The sequence below is a fragment of the Haemaphysalis longicornis genome, unplaced genomic scaffold (genome assembly GCF_048455015.1).
Source record: "Haemaphysalis longicornis isolate Haplotype H1 unplaced genomic scaffold, Haemaphysalis longicornis Haplotype H1 scaffold_2, whole genome shotgun sequence".
Lineage (NCBI taxonomy): Eukaryota > Metazoa > Arthropoda > Arachnida > Ixodida > Ixodidae > Haemaphysalis > Haemaphysalis longicornis.
The window spans coordinates 84,145,718-84,157,876 of record NW_027526295.1 but is presented as its reverse complement, the minus strand read 5'-3'; the positions used below and the strand labels follow the sequence as shown (position 1 = coordinate 84,157,876).

Here is a 12,159-nt window from a genome sequence, read left to right as displayed (position 1 = left end):
CTATTAGGTATGTTTAAAGTTAGCCGTCTCGTGCCGCCTCCGTGGCGCAATGGGCTAGCGCGTTCGGCTGTTAACCGAAAGGTTGGAGGTTCGAGCCCTCCCGGGGGCGAAGAGGAGTCTGCCATGATATCTTTTTTTGTGTTTTTCCCACCCTTTTTTCCATAAACATGTTTCATGAATTCCTTTCTCGGTATCACCGTCCAGGTGAGTATCCAAGCAGCTCGTCCGGTCACCGTGTGTCTTCATCCTCGTTCTTGACGCAGTGTTATTCCTTTGTTTAGTTGTCAACCAACGAGCCAGCAGCTTAGTCCTATTAGGTATGTTTAAAGTTAGCCGTCTCGTGCCGCCTCCGTGGCGCAATCGGCTAGCGCGTTCGGCTGTTAACCGAAAAGTTGGATGTTCGAGCCCTCCCGGGGGCGAAGAGGAGTCTGCCAAGATTTGTTTTTTTCGTGTTCTTCCCACCCTTTTTGCCATAAACATATTTCATGAATTCCTTTCTCGGTATCACCGTCCAGGTGAATATCCAAGCAGCTCGTCCAGTCACCGTGGGTCTTCATCCTCGTTCTTCACGCAGTGTTATTCCTTTGTTTAGTTGTCAACCAACGAGCCAGCAGCGTAGTCCTATTAGGTATGTTTAAAGTTAGCCGTCTCGTGCCGCCTCCGTGGCGCATTCGGCTAGCGCGTTCGGCTGTTAACCGAAAGGTTGGAGGTTCGAGCCCTCCCGGGGGCGAAGAGGAGTCTGCCATGATATCTTTTTTTTGTGTTTTTCCCACCCTTTTTTCCATAAACATGTTTCATGAATTCCTTTCTCAGTATCACCTTCCAGGTGAATATCCAAGCAGCTCGTCCGGTCACCGTGGGTCTTCATCCTCGTTCTTCACGCAGTGTTATTCCTTTGTTTAGTTGTCAACCAACGAGCCAGCAGCTTAGTCCTATTAGGTATGTTTAAAGTTAGCCGTCTCGTGCCGCCTCCGTGGCGCAATCGGCTAGCGCGTTCGGCTGTTAACCGAAAGGTTGGAGGTTCGAGCCCTCCTGGGGGCGAAGAGGAGTCTGCCCTGATATCTTTTTTTTTTGTGTTTTTCCCACCCTTTTTTCCATAAACATGTTTCATGAATTCCTTTCTCGGTATCACCGTCCAGGTGAGTATCCAAGCAGCTCGTCCGGTCACCGTGTGTCTTCATCCTCGTTCTTCACGCAGTGTTATTCCTTTGTTTAGTTGTCAACCAACGAGCCAGCAGCTTAGTCCTATTAGGTATGTTTAAAGTTAGCCGTCTCGTGCCGCCTCCGTGGCGCAATCGGCTAGCGCGTTCGGCTGTTAACCGAAAGGTTGGAGGTTCGAGCCCTCCTGGGGGCGAAGAGGAGTCTGCCCTGATATCTTTTTTTTTGTGTTTTTCCCACCCTTTTTTCCATAAACATGTGTAATGAATTCCTTTCTCGGTATCACCGTCCAGGTGAATATCCAAGCAGCTCGTCCGGTCACCGTGTGTCTTCATCCTCGTTCTTGACGCAGTGTTATTCCTTTGTTTAGTTGTCAACCAACGAGCCAGCAGCTTAGTCCTATTAGGTATGTTTAAAGTTAGCCGTCTCGTGCCGCCTCCGTGGCGCAATCGGCTAGCGCGTTCGGCTGTTAACCGAAAGGTTGGAGGTTCGAGCCCTCCCGGGGGCGAAGAGGAGTCTGCCAAGATTTCTTTTTTTCGTGTTCTTCCCACCCTTTTTTCCATAAACATGTTTCATGAATTCCTTTCTCGGTATCACCGTCCAGGTGAATATCCAAGCAGCTCGTCCGGTCACCGTGTGTCTTCATCCTCGTTCTTCCCGCAGTGTTATTCCTTTGTTTAGTTGTCAACCAACGAGCCAGCAGCTTAGTCCTATTAGGTATGTTTATAGTTAGCCGTCTCGTGCCGCCTCCGTGGCGCAATCGGCTAGCGCGTTCGGCTGTTAACCGAAAGGTTGGAGGTTCGAGCCCTCCCGGGGGCGAAGAGGAGTCTGCCAAGATTTCTTTTTTTCGTGTTCTTCGCACCCTTTTTTCCATAAACATGTTTCATGAATTCCTTTCTCGGTATCACCTTCTAGGTGAATATCCAAGCAGTTCGTCCAGTCACCGTGGGTCTTCATCCTCGTTCTTCACGCAGTGTTATTCCTTTGTTTAGTTGTCAACCAACGAGCCAGAAGCTTAGTCCTATTAGGTATGTTTAAAGTTAGCCGTCTCGTGCCGCCTCCGTGGCGCAATCGGCTAGCGCGTTCGGCTGTTAACCGAAAGGTTGGAGGTTCGAGCCCTCCCGGGGGCGAAGAGGAGTCTGCCATGATATCTTTTTTTTGTGTTTTTCCCACCCTTTTTTCCATAAACATGTTTCATGAATTCCTTTCTCGGTATCACCGTCCAGGTGAGTATCCAAGCAGCTCGTCCGGTCACCGTGTGTCTTCATCCTCGTTCTTGACGCAGTGTTATTCCTTTGTTTAGTTGTCAACCAACGAGCCAGCAGCTTAGTCCTATTAGGTATGTTTAAAGTTAGCCGTCTCGTGCCGCCTCCGTTGCGCAATCGGCTAGCGCGTTCGGCTGTTAACCGAAAGGTTGGAGGTTCGAGCCCTCCCGGGGGCGAAGAGGAGTCTGCCAAGATTTCTTTTTTTCGTGTTCTTCCCACCCTCTTTTCCATAAACATGTTTCATGAATTCCTTTCTCGGTATCACCTTCCAGGTGAATATCCAAGCAGCTCGTCCGGTCACCGTGGGTCTTCATCCTCGTTCTTCACGCAGTGTTATTCCTTTGTTTAGTTGTCAACCAACGAGCCAGCAGCTTAGTCCTATTAAGTATGTTTAAAGTTAGCCGTCTCGTGCCTCCTCCGTGGCGCAATCGGCTAGCGCGTTCGGCTGTTAACCGAAAGGTTGGAGGTTCGAGCCCTCCCGGGGGCGAAGAGGAGTCTGCCATGATATCTTTTTTTTGTGTTTTTCCCACCCTTTTTTCCATAAACATGTTTCATGAATTCCTTTCTCGGTATCACCGTCCAGGTAAGTATCCAAGCAGCTCGTCCGGTCACCGTGTGTCTTCATCCTCGTTCTTCACGCAGTGTTATTCCTTTGTTTAGTTGTCAACCAACGAGCCAGCAGCTTAGTCCTATTAGGTATGTTTAAAGTTACCGTCTCGTGCCGCCTCCGTGGCGCAATCGGCTAGCGCGTTCGGCTGTTAACCGAAAGGTTGGAGGTTCGAGCCCTCCCGGGGGCGAAGAGGAGTCTGCCAAGATTTGTTTTTTTCGTGTTCTTCCCACCCTTTTTTCCATAAACATGTTTCATGAATTCCTTTCTCGGTATCACCGTCCAGGTGAATATCCAAGCAGCTCGTCCAGTCACCGTGGGTCTTCATCCTCGTTCTTCACGCAGTGTTATTCCTTTGTTTAGTTGTCAACCAACGAGCCAGCAGCTTAGTCCTATTAGGTATGTTTAAAGTTAGCCGTCTCGTGCCGCCTCCGTGGCGCAATCGGCTGTTAACCGAAAGGTTGGAGGTTCGAGCCCTCCCGGGGGCGAAGAGGAGTCTGCCATGATATCTTTTTTTTTTGTTTTTCCCACCCTTTTTTCTATAAACATGTTTCATGAATTCCTTTCTCGGTATCACCGTCCAGGTGAGTATCCAAGCAGCTCGTCCGGTCACCGTGTGTCTTCATCCTCGTTCTTGACGCAGTGTTATTCCTTTGTTTAGTTGTCAACCAACGAGCCAGCAGCTTAGTCCTATTAGGTATGTTTAAAGTTAGCCGTCTCGTGCCGCCTCCGTGGCGCAATCGGCTAGCGCGTTCGGCTGTTAACCGAAAGGTTGGAGGTTCGAGCCCTCCCGGGGGCGAAGAGGAGTCTGCCATGATATCTTTTTTTGTGTTTTTCCCACCCTTTTTTCCATAAACATGTTTCATGAATTCCTTTCTCGGTATCACCGTCCAGGTGAGTATCCAAGCAGCTCGTCCGGTCACCGTGTGTCTTCATCCTCGTTCTTCACGCAGTGTTATTCCTTTGTTTAGTTGTCAACCAACGAGCCAGCAGCTTAGTCCTATTAGGTATGTTTAAAGTTACCGTCTCGTGCCGCCTCCGTGGCGCAATCGGCTAGCGCGTTCGGCTGTTAACCGAAAGGTTGGAGGTTCGAGCACTCCTGGGGGCGAAGAGGAGTCTGCCAAGATTTGTTTTTTTCGTGTTCTTCCCACCCTTTTTTCCATAAACATGTTTTATGAATTCCTTTCTCGGTATCACCGTCCAGGTGAATATCCAAGCAGCTCGTCCAGTCACCGTGGGTCTTCATCCTCGTTCTTCACGCAGTGTTATTCCTTTGTTTAGTTGTCAACCAACGAGCCAGCAGCTTAGTCCTATTAGGTATGTTTAAAGTTAGCCGTCTCGTGCCGCCTCCGTGGCGCAATGGGCTAGCGCGTTCGGCTGTTAACCGAAAGGTTGGAGGTTCGAGCCCTCCCGGGGGCGAAGAGGAGTCTGCCATGATATCTTTTTTTGTGTTTTTCCCACCCTTTTTTCCATAAACATGTTTCATGAATTCCTTTCTCGGTATCACCGTCCAGGTGAGTATCCAAGCAGCTCGTCCGGTCACCGTGTGTCTTCATCCTCGTTCTTGACGCAGTGTTATTCCTTTGTTTAGTTGTCAACCAACGAGCCAGCAGCTTAGTCCTATTAGGTATGTTTAAAGTTAGCCGTCTCGTGCCGCCTCCGTGGCGCAATCGGCTAGCGCGTTCGGCTGTTAACCGAAAAGTTGGATGTTCGAGCCCTCCCGGGGGCGAAGAGGAGTCTGCCAAGATTTGTTTTTTTCGTGTTCTTCCCACCCTTTTTGCCATAAACATATTTCATGAATTCCTTTCTCGGTATCACCGTCCAGGTGAATATCCAAGCAGCTCGTCCAGTCACCGTGGGTCTTCATCCTCGTTCTTCACGCAGTGTTATTCCTTTGTTTAGTTGTCAACCAACGAGCCAGCAGCGTAGTCCTATTAGGTATGTTTAAAGTTAGCCGTCTCGTGCCGCCTCCGTGGCGCATTCGGCTAGCGCGTTCGGCTGTTAACCGAAAGGTTGGAGGTTCGAGCCCTCCCGGGGGCGAAGAGGAGTCTGCCATGATATCTTTTTTTTGTGTTTTTCCCACCCTTTTTTCCATAAACATGTTTCATGAATTCCTTTCTCAGTATCACCTTCCAGGTGAATATCCAAGCAGCTCGTCCGGTCACCGTGGGTCTTCATCCTCGTTCTTCACGCAGTGTTATTCCTTTGTTTAGTTGTCAACCAACGAGCCAGCAGCTTAGTCCTATTAGGTATGTTTAAAGTTAGCCGTCTCGTGCCGCCTCCGTGGCGCAATCGGCTAGCGCGTTCGGCTGTTAACCGAAAGGTTGGAGGTTCGAGCCCTCCTGGGGGCGAAGAGGAGTCTGCCCTGATATCTTTTTTTTGTGTGTTTTTCCCACCCTTTTTTCCATAAACATGTTTCATGAATTCCTTTCTCGGTATCACCGTCCAGGTGAGTATCCAAGCAGCTCGTCCGGTCACCGTGTGTCTTCATCCTCGTTCTTCACGCAGTGTTATTCCTTTGTTTAGTTGTCAACCAACGAGCCAGCAGCTTAGTCCTATTAGGTATGTTTAAAGTTAGCCGTCTCGTGCCGCCTCCGTGGCGCAATCGGCTAGCGCGTTCGGCTGTTAACCGAAAGGTTGGAGGTTCGAGCCCTCCTGGGGGCGAAGAGGAGTCTGCCCTGATATCTTTTTTTTTGTGTTTTTCCCACCCTTTTTTCCATAAACATGTGTAATGAATTCCTTTCTCGGTATCACCGTCCAGGTGAATATCCAAGCAGCTCGTCCGGTCACCGTGTGTCTTCATCCTCGTTCTTGACGCAGTGTTATTCCTTTGTTTAGTTGTCAACCAACGAGCCAGCAGCTTAGTCCTATTAGGTATGTTTAAAGTTAGCCGTCTCGTGCCGCCTCCGTGGCGCAATCGGCTAGCGCGTTCGGCTGTTAACCGAAAGGTTGGAGGTTCGAGCCCTCCCGGGGGCGAAGAGGAGTCTGCCAAGATTTCTTTTTTTCGTGTTCTTCGCACCCTTTTTTCCATAAACATGTTTCATGAATTCCTTTCTCGGTATCACCTTCTAGGTGAATATCCAAGCAGTTCGTCCGGTCACCGTGGGTCTTCATCCTCGTTCTTCACGCAGTGTTATTCCTTTGTTTAGTTGTCAACCAACGAGCCAGCAGCTTAGTCCTATTAGGAATGTTTAAAGTTAGCCGTCCCGTGCCGCCTCCGTGGCGCAATCGGCTAGCGCGTTCGGCTGTTCACCGAAAGGTTGGAGGTTCGAGCCCTCCCGGGGGCGAAGATGAGTCTGCCAAGATTTCTTTTTTTCGTGTTCTTCCCACCCTTTTTTCCATAAACATGTTTCATGAATTCCTTTCTCGGTATCACCGTCCAGGTGAGTATCCAAGCAGCTCGTCCGGTCACCGTGTGTCTTCATCCTCGTTCTTCACGCAGTGTTATTCCTTTGTTTAGTTGTCAATCAACGAGCCAGCAGCTTAGTCCTATTAGGTATGTTTAAAGTTAGCCGTCCCGTGCCGCCTCCGTGGCGCCATCGGCTAGCGCGTTCGGTTGTTAACCGAATGGTTGGAGGTTCGAGCCCTCCCGGTTGCGAAGAGGAGTCTGCCAAGATTTCTTTTTTTCGTGTTCTTCCCACCCTTTTTTCCATAGACATATTTCATGAATTCCTTTCTCGGTATCACCGTCCAGGTGAGTATCCAAGCAGCTCGTCCGGTCACCGTGTGTCTTCATCCTGGTTCTTCACGCAGTGTTTTTTCTTTGTTTAGTTGTCATCCAACGAGCCAGCAGCTTAGTCCTATTAGGTATTTTGAAAGTTAGCCGTCCCGTGCCGCCTCCGTGGCGCAGTCGGCTAGCGCGTTCGGCTGTTAACCGAAAGGTTGGAGGTTCGAGCCCTCCCGGGGGCGGAGAGGAGTCTGCCAATGTTTCTTTTTTAAATGCGCAGCATTTCTTAGGCTCACCTGGTCCTCCGTCGTTGAAGGCGGCGCCGTCCACACTCACACTGCGCATACGCAACTCTCCTCCTTACACCCACAGCTCCGCGATACTACACTATAAAAAAAAAGAAATAGATAGCGGCGCCCGGTTTCGACACCACGCCTCTATGGACGCAAAGGGAGGTACGCGGAGCTCTTCCCACTACGCTACAAATCCGGGACAGGAGCAAGTGCTACGAACGCGCCTTATGTCCTTGAATCATTCAAACTCCGTCAAGAAGCTAATGATACAACGAAAGCACGCGAAGCTGAACGTCAACAGAAACGACGAACTGAAAACTTTAGAGGGGGATGCTGAATTTCCCGTGGGAAAGCTGTGCGGGAATCGCCACGCGCCTTGCAGCTCAACCAGCCCCGTCCGCAGTGCCCCTGATGCTGATTGTGGCAGGATGCCCCTAGGGATTGGCCAACCAAAGAATCCATCACGAGATAGGTTCGCGTTCAACCACCGTCGTCAGCTTCCCGTAGGGAAACCGCCGAAGAAGAAGAAGAACGAGAAGACAAAGCTGCGAAGAGGAGGGCATGTACATTGCTCTCAGCCGGTGCACTAATGCCAACAACCTTTACTCACCAAAGCTGACGGGTACTACCGATTCTACCACAGAGACAACATCGACAAGAACATGATGGACGAGTTTCGACACCTCGAGAACCGCCGCCTACTCACCGTAACACAACAGCACTTGCGTGCCTTTGCCACCGGTGTGGACATGGACGCGGAATTCCTTCTGGCGCTAGTAAAAACCAGATCTTTCAACATAACGGCAAAGCAATGGAACCACACGCAACCGCCACGATGCTTCGCATCCTCATCAGGGTTCCCCACGGGAAGATGGTGTAATTTTTTTTAAGATTCTTGTTGTTGACAGACGATGAGACAAAATAAAATTTAGAAGTACCAATTACAGTGGAGGAGGTAAAGAAGGCTATCGACGAGCTAAGTCCGGGAAAGTATCCAGGCCCAGACAAGTTGTGCACGGCGTTCTACAAAGCCTTCCGCAATGACTTAAGTCCAGTGTTGTGTGGCCTGTACAAAGAAGCCTACAAGCAGGAAAGACTGCCGCCCTCGTTCTCACAATCGCACACTGTCCTCATAGCGAAAACAGACGTAAGCGAAGTGCTCAGAAAAGTTACTGCGCATACGCCAATATCTTTAACGAATGCTGATTATACAAGTTTAATGAAAGTTGTAGCAAAGAGAATACAGAGTGTGATAACGAACATAGTGGGTGAACACCAAACTTGTGGTATAAAGGAAAGGTCTATCACAAGTAATATACACATAGCACGGAGCATTCTCGAATGTTGTGATAGCATGAATGACGTTGGAGCCATGCTACAAATAGACCTGGAAAAGCCTTTTATAAGGTCTCGCATGAGCTACCCTATACTATTTTGGAAAAAGTAAACCTCGGGAAAGTAATAATGGAGGGCGTAAGACTGGCGTATAAAGATTGTTCTACAAGGCTGGTAATAAATCGGTCAGTAAGCCGACCAATAAATGTCACGCGTTCAGTACGGCAAGGATGCCCGCTGTCCCCTTAACTGTTTTGTTTGTACATCAAGACGTTTTGTTCTAGCATCATGAACAGCCACATTATACATGGTTTCCAGTTGCAAGCATGCGAGGTACGTGTATTGGCATATGCGGAGGACATTGCTTTTTTTTGTCGTGACTGAAAAACATCAGTTTTGCACTTGCGTTGCTTAAAATATTGTGCGAGTATACTGGGAACTCTGTAAATTGGAGCAAGTGCTTGGGTTTTTGGCATGGCAACTGGGACGTGACCGCTAGTGTGTTTGAAGGTATGAACTGGCCGGTTATGCCTGCCAAATACTTGGGTGTTTCACAGGAAAACTATCGAGATTGCGACCAGTACTGGCGAAGCCAGACGACTGCGATGCGTGATAAAGCGGAAAAGTGGGAAGGGAAGGGGCGTGCGCTGTCGATGCTTGCGCGCGAAACGGTGTGCAATATGTTTCTGTTTGCTAAACTTTGGTACGTTTTGCAAGTGATCCACTGTTCTCGCGCCAATGTTCAGCCGCTGCACCGCATTTGTGCTGTTTTTGTTTGGGGCTCGTCCTGGGAAAGGACAAGTAGGACGAATCTTTTTCGAAGAGTACGCGAAGGCGGTCCATCGATCTCGCATCTTTTTTAAGATAAGTGGTGAATCGTTTTTATTTCTTGCGTGAGGTAAAGGACCCCTTCCTGCCCACTTTCATTCAAGTCGGGTTAGGTAGACTGCTGCCCCAATTCATTATTACATCATGTCAAAGCTACAGCTGAGTACACGGGTATTTAAAGGAAGTTGTGCAAGCGACTGAATTTCTGTGTGTACGCTTCTCGATGGAGAATTTGAGCTCTGTGTGTTTTCCGCGAAAGCCACGCTGACAGTTACGACGCGGGATGTGCTCGTAACCTGCGCCTCCATCAAGACGTCTTTTCCGGAGGTGGCAGAAGAGGCCGCAATAGCGCTGGCGCTCGCGCAGCCGAACGTAGGAAGAATTGTCACCGACTCCCAAAAGGCGTATAACAGCTATAGAAAAGGGTGGGTGTCTCTTGCGGCACTAGGTATTCTCAACAGTAAATGCGACATATCTGAAAGTAAAGTTGAATTGATATGGACTCCGGCTCACTCTGGGCTGGAGGGCAACGAACTTGCCTTTCAGTTCGCCCGAGAGATGGAACACCAGGTAGAAGAAGGTGAGCCACAGTCCATAATCAGTTATAAGGACATTACGAACCACTACAGGACGGAGAGGCAACGTTACCCCGATCCTCACAAATGGCTTAGCAGAGAACAGCAAGCGATTTACAGGCAGATGCAAGCAGGATCCTTCCCACATCCTTACCTTCGAAACAAGATGTACCCGGAAAGGAACGACAAGGAATGCAATTTTTGCAAGATTCAGTTAAGCACGCGCCAACACGTCATTGGAGTATGCGATTTCTACAAGCCAATCCCCCCACCTCTTACCTTTCCCACTACCCCCCCCCCCATCCATCATCCACCCTTACCAAGCGATGGGAGACCTTTTAAGTGCGAATGCACTTCTTTGCTTAAGCGACCCTGAATCACGCGTCCACCGCCGTCCGTCCATCCGCACCACATACCCACTTAGGGCGATTGGCCAAGAAGAGTTCCTAATTTGTTTAGCACATACCCACTTAGGGCGATTGGCCAAGATCTTTCGCATCACCCGTGCATTCCCACTTCCCCATCGACGACTGCTGCTTCGCCAGGAGCGGAAGTCGGGGCGAGTACTGCGGCGTCTACCTCGTCGGTCACGTCTACGCGAACCTCGTGTCGCACGCCGTGTCCACCTCGCCGGTCAGGGACGAGTCGCCGTACAGTGCCGTCTACACCGACGCGTACTCGGGCGACGGAATCGTGGTCGTCACCCTCTACCTCGCGCCAAACATCTCGCGCGACGACGTCGTCGAATACGTGGACGCGGCGATGGAGAGTGTGGCCAGGCGCGTAAAGCCCTCGGACCCGGTCGTGGTTGTTAGGGACTTTAACGTGGACGTGCGAAAGGGCGGCGAGTGGTTGATGGAATACATGCTCGCCAACCACTCCATGACGTGCCTACCGCTAGAGGCTCCCACCACCATCAACGGCAGCTACATCGACCTGGCCTTTGCGAGGAACTGTCTGATACGCGCGGTCTTGCAACAACTCTTGACCGTACATTTCAGTGACCACAAGGCGGTCATAATGACCGTCAACTACAACGACAACACCAACAAGTGCTGAATAAAGAATACTGTCGTTTCACTTTACTTGCGTGTGTGTGTGATCTCCTCGAACATACACTTTAATTCACCATGATTTCCAGAGAACGACTAACGCGGTGTGTGAATCCCCACTTGATCACGCGGGGGTGTTAAATGCAACTAACGGGCGAATGCCAACACAGTTCAACATAACTCCCCTTCATAGCATCACCCCTGCATTCGCACTTCCCCATGCTCCCCTTCGGGGAAATGCGGGTGAATTTTTTACTAGCCCCGCCCTGGAAGACCAGCTCGTCCTGATCTCCAGGGGCCAGGCGGCTAGAGAAGCATATGGGTCCCGTGAAGAGGGAACCACTCCCATCGACGGCGTCTAAGAAGACGTCGTAGTAGCTCGGCTCAATTAAAGTTGTTTCTCTCGAAGAAGAAGAAGAAGAAGAAGAAAAAGCTGTACAGAGATCTTGCTGAAATTTGTTTTCCGGTTCCTCTATACCGATCCATGTTTCCAGTGGTCCCCGGGAAAACGTTTTGAAACGTGTAAAAGCCATGGCCATTCCTCCTGGTGTTAAAACATTTTTCTTTAAACTGCACTCCGGAGTATTGCCAGTTAAAACATGGATGTTGGAGAAGGGTCTGTATGTGCAATGGGGAATGGACTGTTCTTTGTGTAAAAAGCCCGAGACGGTGGAACATGTTTTTTTATTATTGGGATGGGGTGTTTTTGTTGGACGTTCTTCAGCGAACTTTAAAAAAGGAGTTTCCATTGAGCCCTTATGGTGTCCGGTTTTTAGCGGTGGAAAACGATAATGGAGTGCCTTATGACCTAGTGATGTTGCTTGTCCTCCACGGAATATGAAGGTCACGAATGGCTGCTCGGCACTGTGACGTTGATGGAAAGGTGGCAAGGCAGTATTTCTGCGAGCGTGCTCAACGTATTTCAGAAATGTGGAAGAGTCAACGAAGTACTCCTGAATGGTCGCATAAATTTGAAAAGGTATTTTCTATGCCCCGTTTTTAGACATGTCGCGCTGGCTTAAGTGAAGTCAGCGCTTTATTATATGTACCGCTGTTTCTGGATAATGCCTTAAACCAGCAATAAAGACAAAAAAAACCTCCGTTGAGCAATCGGCTAGCGCGTTCGGCGGTTAACCGAAAGGTTCGAGGTTCGAGCCCTCCCGGGGGCGACAACAAGCCTTCTTGAAGGCGCGTTTTTTTTCTTGGCGATTATTCCCACGGTCTTTTCTGAAATAAAGTTCAATGGTTTCATTTTTTTATAACTGACTTTAGTTGGCATCCCACCAGTATTCGTGCGTTGTTTTGCAGTCAGCCTCTTTGTCCCGCGTCCGTGGCGCTATCGGCTAGCGCGTTCGGCTGTTAACCGAACGGTTGGAGGT

At 49.6% G+C, this 12,159-nt stretch overlaps 21 non-coding genes across 21 annotated transcripts; all 21 read left to right on the top strand.

The window, feature by feature from the left end:
• The first annotated feature begins 35 nt into the window (after positions 1–35).
• Trnan-guu (transfer RNA asparagine (anticodon GUU)) lies at positions 36–109 on the top strand. Its single transcript has one exon. It is a non-coding gene; the product is annotated as a tRNA-Asn (tRNA).
• Positions 110–345: 236 nt separating this feature from the next.
• Trnan-guu (transfer RNA asparagine (anticodon GUU)) lies at positions 346–419 on the top strand. Its single transcript has one exon. It is a non-coding gene; the product is annotated as a tRNA-Asn (tRNA).
• A 237-nt stretch (positions 420–656) lies between these two features.
• Positions 657–730, top strand: Trnan-guu (transfer RNA asparagine (anticodon GUU)). Its single transcript has one exon. It is a non-coding gene; the product is annotated as a tRNA-Asn (tRNA).
• Positions 731–967: 237 nt separating this feature from the next.
• Positions 968–1,041, top strand: Trnan-guu (transfer RNA asparagine (anticodon GUU)). Its single transcript has one exon. It is a non-coding gene; the product is annotated as a tRNA-Asn (tRNA).
• Positions 1,042–1,280: 239 nt separating this feature from the next.
• Positions 1,281–1,354, top strand: Trnan-guu (transfer RNA asparagine (anticodon GUU)). The gene has a single exon. It is a non-coding gene; the product is annotated as a tRNA-Asn (tRNA).
• A 238-nt stretch (positions 1,355–1,592) lies between these two features.
• Positions 1,593–1,666, top strand: Trnan-guu (transfer RNA asparagine (anticodon GUU)). Its single transcript has one exon. It is a non-coding gene; the product is annotated as a tRNA-Asn (tRNA).
• A 237-nt stretch (positions 1,667–1,903) lies between these two features.
• On the top strand, positions 1,904–1,977 carry Trnan-guu (transfer RNA asparagine (anticodon GUU)). The gene has a single exon. It is a non-coding gene; the product is annotated as a tRNA-Asn (tRNA).
• Positions 1,978–2,214: 237 nt separating this feature from the next.
• On the top strand, positions 2,215–2,288 carry Trnan-guu (transfer RNA asparagine (anticodon GUU)). Its single transcript has one exon. It is a non-coding gene; the product is annotated as a tRNA-Asn (tRNA).
• Positions 2,289–2,525: 237 nt separating this feature from the next.
• On the top strand, positions 2,526–2,599 carry Trnan-guu (transfer RNA asparagine (anticodon GUU)). Its single transcript has one exon. It is a non-coding gene; the product is annotated as a tRNA-Asn (tRNA).
• A 234-nt stretch (positions 2,600–2,833) lies between these two features.
• Trnan-guu (transfer RNA asparagine (anticodon GUU)) lies at positions 2,834–2,910 on the top strand. Its single transcript has one exon. It is a non-coding gene; the product is annotated as a tRNA-Asn (tRNA).
• A 236-nt stretch (positions 2,911–3,146) lies between these two features.
• Trnan-guu (transfer RNA asparagine (anticodon GUU)) lies at positions 3,147–3,220 on the top strand. Its single transcript has one exon. It is a non-coding gene; the product is annotated as a tRNA-Asn (tRNA).
• Positions 3,221–3,755: 535 nt separating this feature from the next.
• On the top strand, positions 3,756–3,829 carry Trnan-guu (transfer RNA asparagine (anticodon GUU)). Its single transcript has one exon. It is a non-coding gene; the product is annotated as a tRNA-Asn (tRNA).
• A 235-nt stretch (positions 3,830–4,064) lies between these two features.
• Trnan-guu (transfer RNA asparagine (anticodon GUU)) lies at positions 4,065–4,138 on the top strand. Its single transcript has one exon. It is a non-coding gene; the product is annotated as a tRNA-Asn (tRNA).
• A 237-nt stretch (positions 4,139–4,375) lies between these two features.
• Trnan-guu (transfer RNA asparagine (anticodon GUU)) lies at positions 4,376–4,449 on the top strand. The gene has a single exon. It is a non-coding gene; the product is annotated as a tRNA-Asn (tRNA).
• Positions 4,450–4,685: 236 nt separating this feature from the next.
• Trnan-guu (transfer RNA asparagine (anticodon GUU)) lies at positions 4,686–4,759 on the top strand. The gene has a single exon. It is a non-coding gene; the product is annotated as a tRNA-Asn (tRNA).
• A 237-nt stretch (positions 4,760–4,996) lies between these two features.
• On the top strand, positions 4,997–5,070 carry Trnan-guu (transfer RNA asparagine (anticodon GUU)). The gene has a single exon. It is a non-coding gene; the product is annotated as a tRNA-Asn (tRNA).
• A 237-nt stretch (positions 5,071–5,307) lies between these two features.
• Positions 5,308–5,381, top strand: Trnan-guu (transfer RNA asparagine (anticodon GUU)). Its single transcript has one exon. It is a non-coding gene; the product is annotated as a tRNA-Asn (tRNA).
• A 239-nt stretch (positions 5,382–5,620) lies between these two features.
• On the top strand, positions 5,621–5,694 carry Trnan-guu (transfer RNA asparagine (anticodon GUU)). The gene has a single exon. It is a non-coding gene; the product is annotated as a tRNA-Asn (tRNA).
• Positions 5,695–5,932: 238 nt separating this feature from the next.
• On the top strand, positions 5,933–6,006 carry Trnan-guu (transfer RNA asparagine (anticodon GUU)). Its single transcript has one exon. It is a non-coding gene; the product is annotated as a tRNA-Asn (tRNA).
• A 237-nt stretch (positions 6,007–6,243) lies between these two features.
• Positions 6,244–6,317, top strand: Trnan-guu (transfer RNA asparagine (anticodon GUU)). Its single transcript has one exon. It is a non-coding gene; the product is annotated as a tRNA-Asn (tRNA).
• A 548-nt stretch (positions 6,318–6,865) lies between these two features.
• Trnan-guu (transfer RNA asparagine (anticodon GUU)) lies at positions 6,866–6,939 on the top strand. Its single transcript has one exon. It is a non-coding gene; the product is annotated as a tRNA-Asn (tRNA).
• The last annotated feature ends 5,220 nt before the right edge of the window (positions 6,940–12,159 follow it).